The sequence below is a fragment of the Thalassophryne amazonica genome, chromosome 20, assembly GCF_902500255.1.
Source record: "Thalassophryne amazonica chromosome 20, fThaAma1.1, whole genome shotgun sequence".
NCBI lineage: Eukaryota > Metazoa > Chordata > Actinopteri > Batrachoidiformes > Batrachoididae > Thalassophryne > Thalassophryne amazonica.
In genome coordinates this window covers 63950212-63962217 of record NC_047122.1, presented here as the reverse complement: position 1 = coordinate 63962217, position 12006 = coordinate 63950212, and the positions used below count along the sequence as shown (strand labels likewise).

The following is a 12006-nucleotide window of genomic DNA, read 5'->3' as shown; positions in this document are numbered from 1 at the left end:
GTCCTCTGGGGGTGGGGGGTGGTTGGTATGGTTGTTTTTTTTTTCTTTCCTCCCAGTTTGCACCCCTGGGGTTTGGTTGTGGCATTCCCTGGGGGGGTTATTGGGTTTTTGTTTCTTTTTGTTTTATGGACTAAGCAGGACTCTAAACATAGTCAGAAGAAGGCTGAATGTACAGGTTTGAGAACTCCTGGCCAAATCTGAGCAAAGTGAATGACAGAAGCAGAGTTTGACAGAAACGAATGCAAAGATGCAGTCAGAGGTGGAGACTCTAACAGGTTTGCTAAATGAAACAGAAGGCAAGACCATCAAATTCAACAAAAGATATCTCTGCACTGGAGTGTCAGCTGCAGGATACTCAGGAGCTGCTCCAAGAGGAAATCCATTAGACACCTTCCTTCTCCATCCGCCTAGGGCAGATGGAGGATGAGGGGAATATTTTATGGGAGATGCTGAAAGAAAAGGAAGAGAGCAAGAAGACTGTGGAGAAGCCAGTTTCTACTCTCTAGATTCAGCTGGCTGAAAGGAAGACAAAGGCAGGATAGGACGCCTTGTCAGTAGAGGGGGCTGAAGAGGGCCTCAAGTGAGTCCAGTGGGAGTTTGGATGGTGTTCAGCGGCAGCTGGAGTAGAAAAGTTCAGTCTATGGACAAACTGGATAAGACAGAAATCCATTTGCCACAAGAGGTGGATGACCTCATGGTGGACCAGGACCACCTTCGGCAGATTGTCTCCAATCTGGAGAGTGCTACTCAATATGCAGAGGAGCATGATCGTGCAGAAGCGGAGGCCAGGGAGAAGGAGACAAAAGTCTTGACCCTGGCAGGAGAGTTGAAGTCTCTTACAGACCGGAAAGGTGAACTTGACCGGTTTAACAAAGTGCTCAAGACTGAGATGGATGACTTTGGAAAGAGTTCACAGTTTGGAGAGGTCCAAGCATGCCATAGAGCAGCAACTGGAGGAGATGAAGATTCAGCTGGAGGAGCTGGAGGATGACACAGGCAATGTTTTCCAGGCCCACTCTGCCAAGCAGAAATGGAGCTGGATCTGGGAGGGCTTGAAGGCCTTCTTGAAGACGCTAATGAAAATCGCGATAATGTCTTATAGCAGCTGAAGAAACTGCAGGCCCAAATGAAAGACCGGAATGAGAGGACTGGAAGAGTTGCGTATGTCCGGGGATGAAGCAGTTAATGATGCTAAAGACAGTGATAAGAAGCTTAAAGCCATGGAGGGAGACATGCTACACACCCAGGAGGAGCAGTCTACTGCAGACAGGCTCAGGGTGAGAAAAGATAAGCTCCAAGATGAGATTGATAGTCTCAAACACAAAGTTCCCTGTTGGCAGAGGAGAAGAGGTTGGCTGGAAGCTTGTATTATCCAGCTGAAGGAAGAACTAGAGAAGCTCAACATTGAGATGATCAATGACCGCATGAAGAGATTAACATTGTAGGTTGAGCAGCTGATGATGGAGCTGTCTTCAGCGGCAGTAATGCTTAGCTCTTGGAGACAGGCCTTCCCAGCTGGATCATCAACACAAGGAGCTGAAACTAAAGCTGCAGGAGGTGTTTTTTGCTCCCAGCCAACATTCCAGCCATGGTCCCTGGAGGGGGGTGTTTTTTCCTGGCCCAGGTTCGTGTGGTCGCCGGGAGGGTTCCCGTGAGGGTGGGGTACTGTTGTGGGCTGGGGTGTTTGGCTGGCTTTGTTTTTGTTTCTGTTTCTCCACCAGGTGGTATGCGTTCAGGACTGAGTGGCTGACATGTGGCTGAGTATTAGGACCTCACCCTGAACACCTGAGGCTTGTTATCACGTGCAGGTCATCAGGACTCACAGCTGTGGTGTATCTGTCTTGATCAGAGCTTGCTGCACTTAAACCTTGAATGCACAGTGTGTGATTGCCAGAGACTCGACCTTGTGAGCAGACGTGTGAGATCGACGTCAGGAGAACAATCTCACCATTACGGACATTTTTAAGGCAAGCGGTGATGGTGGTAGTGACTGATTGTTCAAAATATTGCACTGCAGGTAAAATGCACAGCCACATACCATTCATCCATCCACCCACCCATATATATATATACACCACCACACATCCAGACAGGAACATAAGTAATTGGACAAACTTCATGGAAGTAGGCAGTTTTCAAACAATGTGCAAGCAGGACATGATTGAGGGAAGCCACCAAGGCTCCCATGACACCACTGAAAAAGTTATAGGCTTCTGTGGTTGTGTTTGGAGGAGCTGTGCATATATTTGTGTGTTGCATAACCAGTCATACAGCTTCATAGTGGAGTTGTATCGAGAAAGATTTTCTAAAAAGACAAGAAATTTCAGCTACAGTTTGCCAGAAGGCACATGAGTGTCACAAGCCTAGATTTGAACTGTTTTCTTGTATGAAACCCTTCTTTGATCCACTCCACTGTGAGGTTTTGGTTGATGCACAGTTTCTCCAATCACCACCACAACTCTAAAGCCGTTTTAATCACTTTAGAGTTGTCTTGGTGTCTTTGTAGCTTCCCTCACTAGTCTCTCTCTTGCAACGGTCACTCTGTTTTGAGAACAGCCTCCTTCAGACAGATTAACGTACAGTGCCTTACTGTTTGTAAGTGTTAATGATTAATGTAACTTAAGTCCAAGACGTATTCAGTCACTTGGTAAGTTTCTCGCATTGAGAGGTTGGCTCAAGTTGGATCAATTCAAAATTATTATTATTTTTTCTTGACAAATAACTTCAGCAGTTACACAAAATATATTTTACTGTTTGTTATCCAACAGTTTGTTTTCTCTCCAAAGGCAAGTAAAAAAACAAACAACACAGATTATCCAGTATAGAACCCCTTTAAACCCTGGAACAACCAATAGCAAAAAAGCATAAAGTCGATGAGAGTACAATGCTGAATGGTGTCAAACTAAAGAGACTAACAGCTGCATAGTGATGGAAGACAGGAGAGATGAAAGAGAGGCATGAGAACATGAGGACAGATTTGATGCCTTGTCTCCTGTGGCAACGCTCCATTGCCAGTGGACATGCATGAATATTCATAAAGTTAAATAAGAGGGAGGATCATACTGTATTCATGCTTGTTGAATAAAGCATATTTCAATTATAGAGTCAGAGATTAATTTGAGATCAATTAATGTCGCTTCAATAATACAGGAATTGCAGACAAAAAGAGAGTAGAAGAGGAGGGAGGCATTTTGCTGCGAACACGACAAGATGAAAGCTCGATTCTGGTCATCGTAAGCGCTGCGATTTCAACAGTTTGTCTTGTTGGGCAGAAAACGGAGCTCGTTCAGACTCTGACCAAAGCTGGTTGTTTTATCTGTGCTTATTTACGTGTCTTTCAACCAGTGAGTGGTGCTTACCTCGCACTGAAGGACACACACACACACACACACACCCACACACACACACACCAGCACACACACACACACACACACACACACACACACACACACACACACACACACACACACACACACACCATAGTGCACTGCATGTGAGATGCAGAGGGCCTGCAATGGGGGGGTGTTTACCTCGAGATAAAGTTGAGGTTGTTTCCACTGTGAGGAGGTTCTGACCAACATTAAAACAGTATTTTTTATTTGAAGTTGAACCTCCACTGGAGCTGGAAGAAAATATGATTTTTTTTTATCAACATTTACAATTTTTCTACTTCACAACAAATTGTGTCATTAAAAGGGACATATTGTGAAAAATATATATATATATATATTTTTTTGTATTTGGGGCTTTATGTTAACTATTACCTGTAAATCTGATAATTATGACTGAATGATGACACGATCTTGCTCGAAGCAGATTTTGTCATGAAACATCTTGTTTGAAATTTCTGTGAATCACAAAATAAAAGTCCCTGTATGTTCACCCTCTGAGACACATTCACTGAGCTGGACTATACTGTGTGCAAAACAACCACAGAAGGTCCTTTCCATTTATGGTAAATAGACTGCATAAATATAGCACTTTTTCATCTGCAACAGACGCTCAAAGCGCGTTTACAATAATGCCTCACATTCACCCCGATGTCAGGGTGCAGCCATATAAGGTACTCACTACACAACGGGAGCAACTAGGGGACTAAGGACCTTGCCCAAGGGCCCTCTAGTGATTTTCCTGTCAGGCCTGGGATTGAACCGATGATCCTCTGGTCTCAAGTAAATGCTTAAACCACCTAGACCATCATCATTTAAACAGCATGCACCGAAATGGATCATCAGCCATCATTTTGTTGAAAAAGCAGTTCTGAATGTTTTGTACAATACAGAACTGTACAAGAAGAAATAGCATCTTACCCCTTGATCAGATTCACTATAAGAGAAGAGGCAAAGAGACCAAGCTGCCATTCATTTTCAGTTAGAGTGGGCATTTTATTTACAGCGACAAGTGGTTGCTATACCACCACTAGGTGGGGCTAAACACATATGAGAAAGTCTATTTCGTACAAATGCGTGGCAATGAGGCATGGCAACCTGCTAATCTGAGTTGGTTGGTTGCTCGCAAAAACATTCCAACATGGGGGAATATGCTTCCAGACAGCTGTATTTGTTTATAAATCTATTTGACATTTTTCTCTTGAAATTTGTTAAGGTTAATGAGAAATCTAAAAACCCCATTTGGGTAACCATATAATACCTCTGAGGTTATCTTCCAGACATCTTTGAAACCTAAATAACGATACAACGACATCACAGTGAAACACGTAAGTACATAAAGTTTATTTATACCGCCTTTCAAGATAAAATCACAAAGTGCTTTACAACAACACTAAAACAAAAATGATATATAGAAATTAAAACAGCAGTGACATAAAACTAATGAAAAACAAGCCTGTACAGATGTGTTTTGAGTGTCTCTTTAAAAGTTTCAAAGTTTTACTGAAACAAATCAATCAAATCTTGGTTCTATCAAGCAGTCAAGCATGAAGGAAAGTAACAGATTGAAAAGGACCGGAAAGTCCGACACAATCTTATTTCTGAAATCACAAGCTGAACATGCTTTTAAATGCCCATCAAGTGATAGCTTTACTGAAGCTGCAGCTTCAGTAAAGCTATTTTGCACAGACCTGAAGTGTGTAGATTTTTTTCCTTTTCACTGTTTGTCATAAAATTTAGCCACAAACTTCATAAAATGTGGCACATTCACTGTTTGAACAAATACAAACTAAAGCTATTGATTAGATTAGAGACTAGAGAAGTAGTTGGTATTTGTCACTTGATGGGCTTTTTTCCTTTTTACTTAGAAGTCTCTACTGAATCCTGCACCTTTTCAAAAGATGAGCGGTGACCCTTCACTACTTTACATGAGAAACAGTGAAAAAAAAAAAATTTCAAAAAAGGAAGTGGCTATCCGTACATAGCCGTATTAACAATTCCAAATTCTATTTGTACGTAGCACAGCATTATTACAGTTAGGGTTAAGGTCAGGGTTAGTGGTTAATGTAGTTTAGGAATCTATAACTGAACAGCAAATATATGTACAAGTATGGAGCCTCATAATCATGTGACTTATTGACTAAGAGAGATATGTACGAATAGAGTTTCACCGGCTAGCCACTGCATAAAAAAAATGGCTGAAATGGGCGTGACCTATCGAATTAGATGCAAAACTTTCCAATGAATGTTGATAAAAATAATTATTTAATTAAATTAATTAAACTTTCCAGTGAATGTAGATAAAAATACTTATATTTATTTTAGGCCTGAGAATTCAGAAGTACGGAACCCGGGAGAGGATATTTTTTTTTCTGACCATGATAATTTGTGCGCACGTTTTCCTTTAATTGAGCCCTCGAATTAATCGTGTGCACATTTTCCTTTCGTTCAAAATGAAATTCATAATATGACCTAAATTGTCATCCTCACGAAGGGGAGACGCTTCGCCCTCAGCATCCTTTTTAATGTGCTTAAACTCCAGATGATGCCATGCTGGGCAGCTGGAGTTCTCTATGTCCTTGTGCGCCCAAACTATGATGATACACTCTGACCAGATCCATTTCTAAAGGGGAAATGTATTACAGTGTCTGCTGGTTTGTTGGCTAATAGCCAACATTTATGTGTCGTGACAATATTGAATGTGCGTTTGTGCACACAATATAATAAAACGAGCGCACAATATAACAAAACATGCACACAATATAATAAAACGTGCGCACGGTTGTTATATTGTGCACACATTCTCTCCACATGCAAAACATTTTGCAATGACACTTCCAGGGCTCCGTACAGAAGTTATGTGATGAAGGAGCAAAAAAAAAAAAAAAACAATTGCAGGAAGGAACAGTTTCAGAAAAATTTAAAATGTGGGGGGGCAAACTTCTAGGCATAAATGGGTGGGGCCTATGTGGATAGATTCAGAAGCAACCAAGGAATCCAGCAAGGAAACAACCTTAACCAAACTATGACATGACACAGAAAACACAGACAATATAGATCACACATACATCTGGGCAATTTTTTTTTTATATAAGAGGATGTTCACAATCCAGGCAGTGAGATTACGATCATCTCATTAAAAAAAAAGAAATATTGATACCTAATTTCACATTGATCTAATCCCATACAACCAACTCAGCTCAAGTGTTAATGTCTATTGTCTATTGTTAATGTGTAATGTGTATTGTCTAATGTTTATTATGTGAATTTCACGAGTTAAACAAGGTCGCCAAATTAAATACCGCTATTTTACATAACGTACATATTCATAATGTAAACGCGAATATTAACCGCTAAATATGTTTGAAAACAAAAAAACGCAAAATATAATCCCAGTGAATATTTGTACCTTTACAGTACTAATTAATTTTGTTCTTTTGTATAAAAGTGCCTACAAATTTGCGTGGGTCGCCAGGCAACGGACGGTTGTGTCGCTCTGCTTGGGTGGACTTTCGCTGCGAAAATTCGCTCCCAATTAATTATGTATATGATGATATTTGTTGTAGGTGCCTTTTTATGCTTATGTATTTTACAGGTGATGTCATGATGCCAGCTGAGCTGCACAGGTCATAGCAAAACTTACGCTTGAAATAAATCATGCATTTGGAATTTTAAAGTTATTTTTGAACTGACTTTTGTTTTATATTTGCTATTTTCAACAAATAGGTTGACATGGAAGAAGGCAACTTAAACCTAATCAATGATATTGACTGGAATCTAAAATATAATAAATACTTTCCCATCAAGACCTGCATATTAGTTAACCTCATTCAAGGTCACGACCCCAAGAAGAAGAAAGTAGTTATGATGGGAGGTCATGTGGTTGTTGTACTTGCAGCATTTCTCCTGTAGATGGCAGCATCTTCAAAGGAGCGTTTTAGGTCATTGAGACGATTCACAGCAAGAATTCACAAATAAGAGCAAAATCATCCCTGTGTGTTTTTATTTCAAGCTCGAACCATCCGCACTGTTATTCTCTCTCTCTCTCTCGCTCTCTCTCTCTCATGTTGTTAAAGTGTTGCTATGGCAGCCTGCACCAGAACAGACACTTGTCAGCTTGTGTGTGTTTGTATTTTTGTGATAATGTGTGATACTCTGTGTGTGTGTGTTTATTTGGGAGACAGACAACATCAGCAGGAAGACAAAAGTATTAAACTGATGTTTAAGACTTTGGAGGGGAAGTCGGTGAGTAACTTTGGATGGGAACTTTTCCATGAGAAGGTGATGGTCAGGTGGTTAAAGTAGTGGACTTGTGACGGGGTTCAAATCTGCATCACACTGGAAAATCATGAAGGAGCTTTGTGCCAGGTTCCCCAAGTTGCTCCCAATGTGCAGTTGAGCGTCCTTACGTGGCAGCACCATGACAGTGTGTGTGTACATGCAGTGTTTATCGTTTGATGCAGTCTGCTCTGCACGGTGACCCTGTGAGAGACGCCCCGTTGGCTGCTATGGCCTCAGAAGCAGCCAGCGGAGCTCAGGCCGCCCACAGTGGAGAGCTGAGTGGGCGTGTGGAGGGCCGTGAGTGGGAGGTCGAGAGAATTGGCCCTGTGGCCCACACTGGGTGCTCTGAGCTGTATGCACCAAGTGCATGTGGGCGTGCACATTCATCTGATACATTTGTACCATTCATATTGAGAAAGTAAATGGCGTAGATTAAAGAGGATTCCTCCAGGTTAGGCCTGGCACCACGTGCCCGTATCCACTGACCCTGCATCCTGCATCCTCACCTCCTGACCTCAGTTATCTACTGGGCGTTCCCGTGGCCTTTTCCTTTGAACCATTAGTCACTTATCCACCAGATGATGCTCAGAGAAGCATGTGACATGATCACATGATCAGTGTTTTGGTCTATGTTCCCTCACAACGTAAGCCATTTGCCTCATTGTGGGGATGACCAGCTTGTGGTTACTTGGGGTTAACGTGCACGTTGTTTAACGTTACATTATAAATGGAAGAGAAACCGGACACGGTCACTATGAGCTTTTCCTCCGTGCTTGACTTCTTCACAGAACCAAAGTTCATTTGATTTGTAAATGTCCCATCCTGACTGAAAATGAATGGCAGCTGGTTGCTGTGCCTCTCTAGCTAATGTGGCCAAGCGGTTATTTTACACATCTGAAAGTGGCAAAAAACAAACAAAAAACCCCCAAAAGGACTAAACTGAAGCAGAAAACAAACAATGGACACAACTCTTAAATATTCATGACCAGATATGGTGTCAAAAAAACCATCCAAACAAACTTCAATGACATCTGAACATATGTCACATAAATGTTTGCTGGATGAGGAAGACGACGCTCCAACAGGTCTGACTGTGACAGTACACCTGTGAACTGACCATCCAAATCAGACCTTGATCCTTATCAATGACTTTTGCTTCTCATTGCTGCTCTGTGATTACAATCCGTTGATCATGTTCTGAATCTTTGATCCTGATGGCAGAGAACTTGGATCCTTATCACAAATCCTTGAGCCTGCATTCTGATCTTGATTCCAGTCAGTTATTGCTGTTCTTGAATCCTGATCACTCTCTTTGACCTTTGATCCTGACTGTTTTGATCAAAGGTCAAGGTTCGCTCCTTGATTTGCATTTGTACCAAAATTTTAATGGGTTTCTTCTTTGGCCCATGTCCCACCTCTTAACCAAAGATTCCTTAAACAACAAACACACGTGGTTGGTGATTATATGATCTCCTTAATGTAAACGATTGTGTTGCAGTGACACGTTAACTCCATAACGTGACCTCCAGCATGTTCCTTAACACGGTGTGAACTCATCAGTGGTGCCTCTCCTTCAAAAAACACTTTTCTCCTGCTGTCATTCTGTTCTTACATGTTGATCTTGTTGTCTCATGCCGGTTTGGTGGAACCTTCTCTTGACCTCTACATAGCTACCCCAGTTTCCCGGAGGGTGTCCTGATCTGGCCTGCTGTTGGGAAGGTTTTTTTTCTTTTAAATGGCAGAATAGTTATTCTCTAAACCACCAAAGCTTTTTTATGTAGTATTCTGGGTTTTCTGATGTTCCTCAGCTCACATCCTGTTCTTTTCGTACTGATTAGCTGATTTAGACCCACATTATTTTCACTGTCTTTCTGGTCGGTTTGTTTTCTGTTTTTTTTTAATTGTAATGATGGTTCCAGTTCTCCGTCAGCGACAGATGTTTGAGTTCATACCAACAGTCAGCAGCAACACATTCACATGCAAATTCTACACTTGAATTGAACTCTCATCCCTTTATCTGCTTAATTGTAGATGAAGTAATGAAGCAGTAATGAACACCTTAACATGAAAGGGAGGAACTGCCAAACGCCCAATTAGTTCAGGTCCAGAATAACAGAGAACTCCATACAACATTTTAGACACCATCAGAATGTCTAAAATAACTGTCACTGAGATTCTGTGAGTCATTTAGTCTTTGCGCTGCCTTTCAAAGGAAGTGTGTTTTCATTTTCATGCCTGCTCTTCAAATCAGAACACCTACATACTTGACGTGTCTGTGATTAACTGTCAGCATTTTTCCTCCGCAACCTTCTAATTGCTGTGAAAAACATTCAAGCAGGAACGGTGTTAGCAAGTACTAAAGTTCCATATTGTCACCAATGTACAAATTAAAAGACGTAGCTTATTTATTTGATTTTGTAACATTTAGTTTCCTGATCAGATGGATAAAGTTGTGTCAAAAGCAGTCAGTTATTCTGGAAAGACGTATAATTTTGGGTTTGGATGTGGCTGATCTAAACAGATGGGATGTAATGGGGCAGATCCTATGTAGACCTTATTGGCGGTCGGGGGGTCAAAGGTTTCTTGGTGGGTTTTTACATAATTTTCCCTGTAGAATCCACTGAGCTTTGGGGGCAAAGCTGTATTTTGCATATTCAATTGCTTATAAATCTAATTTGTTAGTCAGGATACATATTATGGTCACTGTTCATCAATAACTATGACATCAGTGCACTTGTATTACCGTATTTGTTGCTTTAAACAGGTTCATTTGAATATTTACACCAATGATTTGCGTTAATGAGGCAATTATTTCTTCCTCTAGAAAATTAATTTATTGTTATTTATGTATTTATTAAGTTGTTACATACAACATAAATGCATGCATTTGTACATGTTTGGATAAACATGACAATATGTGTCATTGGCTGTACAATTCATTAACTGACAGGACATATCTAGTCTAAGTTTTAAGATGGGTGGCATTGAAGGTGTCTTTGTTGTGTAAATGTTATTTTTCAAAATCTGATGAAGTTTATAATCTGCACATTTTATGAGATAATTTGCAAGTAGCATGAATGGGTATTTAGTTAATGTTAAAAAGAATGCTTCTATTTTTACATGATCATGTTGTAAGTCAGGCACTGGCAATGTCTATACAAATTTGAAATATGTAGACCAACTTTGCCATATTTCCATATTAAAATAGGTCATAAACATTATTTCTGTTCATATTAAACCAATAATGTCTTTGCATAAAGAGTAAGTCTTGAAAATAATTTGTGGAGAGAAACCTGAGGCCACTGCAGTATAAGAATGAAGGACTGCATAAGATGACTTTCATAACAATTATGTTAATTTAACATATAAAATAACTGATCATACAAATAATTGATACAAATTGTTGTGTGGGCCGCTGAAGAGGAGGGTACTGCTGGCCCACCACCATTAGAGGGCGCCCTGCCTGGAGTGCGGGCTCCAGGCACCAGAGGGCGCTGCCGCCTTCAGGAGCAGCCAGGATGACAGCTGTCACCCATCACTGGAGACAGCTGATTCTAATCAACAGGGAGGTATATCAGCAGGACGGCATCTCCACCTCATTTGCCGAGATATCGCCTATCAAAGAGGTAACAATCTCTGCCCAAACATATAAATAACCATTGTTGTATTTCTTGTTGAGTATTTGTAGGACAGCTGACTACTGGACAACAGTTGGATAAGTACTCACCTTCCTACACTCCTGTATTGTTGTTAACGAGAGGTGGAGTTGGACTCTCCACCCTCCGTGTTGCTGGGTGCAGCCGCATCCACACCTGACTGTGTTTGTTCCTTGCCAGCAGTACCGGATCCGACGAGCGGAGGCAGTGGCCACCTGGGATTTCGGGACTTGGCGGCTCCAGTATTCCCGGGGTTCGGTGGCAGAGGAAATCGGGTTGGTTCCGGTTCGACTTGGACAGACGTCTCCTATCGTCGAGCCTGCCCACACGACACCGTTGTAATTGGACTCAGTCTCAATATTGTAATCGGCTGTGTTGTTGTGCCTGTTTTCACAACAGTAAAAACAGTGTTATTTGACTCCTCCATTGTCCGTTCATTTGCGCCCCCTGTTGTGGGTCCGTGTTCCTACACTTTCACAACACAAATTTCAGATATCAAGAAAATTTGGAAAAATAAGCTTTTATTATTGAAAAATGCATTTTGAACCAACATCTATTTAGCAGGACAGATAATATATAATATATAATAATGTGGGTCCGTGTTCCTACACTTTCACAACAGGATATCTCGGCACGCGTCATGGATCCCGAGGGGCGTCAACTGGCTGTTGAACGGCCAA

General features: G+C 41.2%; 1 pseudogene; it reads left to right on the top strand.

The window, feature by feature from the left end:
- Positions 1-247: 247 nt before the first annotated feature.
- On the top strand, positions 248-1109 carry LOC117501530 (annotated as a pseudogene).
- The last annotated feature ends 10897 nt before the right edge of the window (positions 1110-12006 follow it).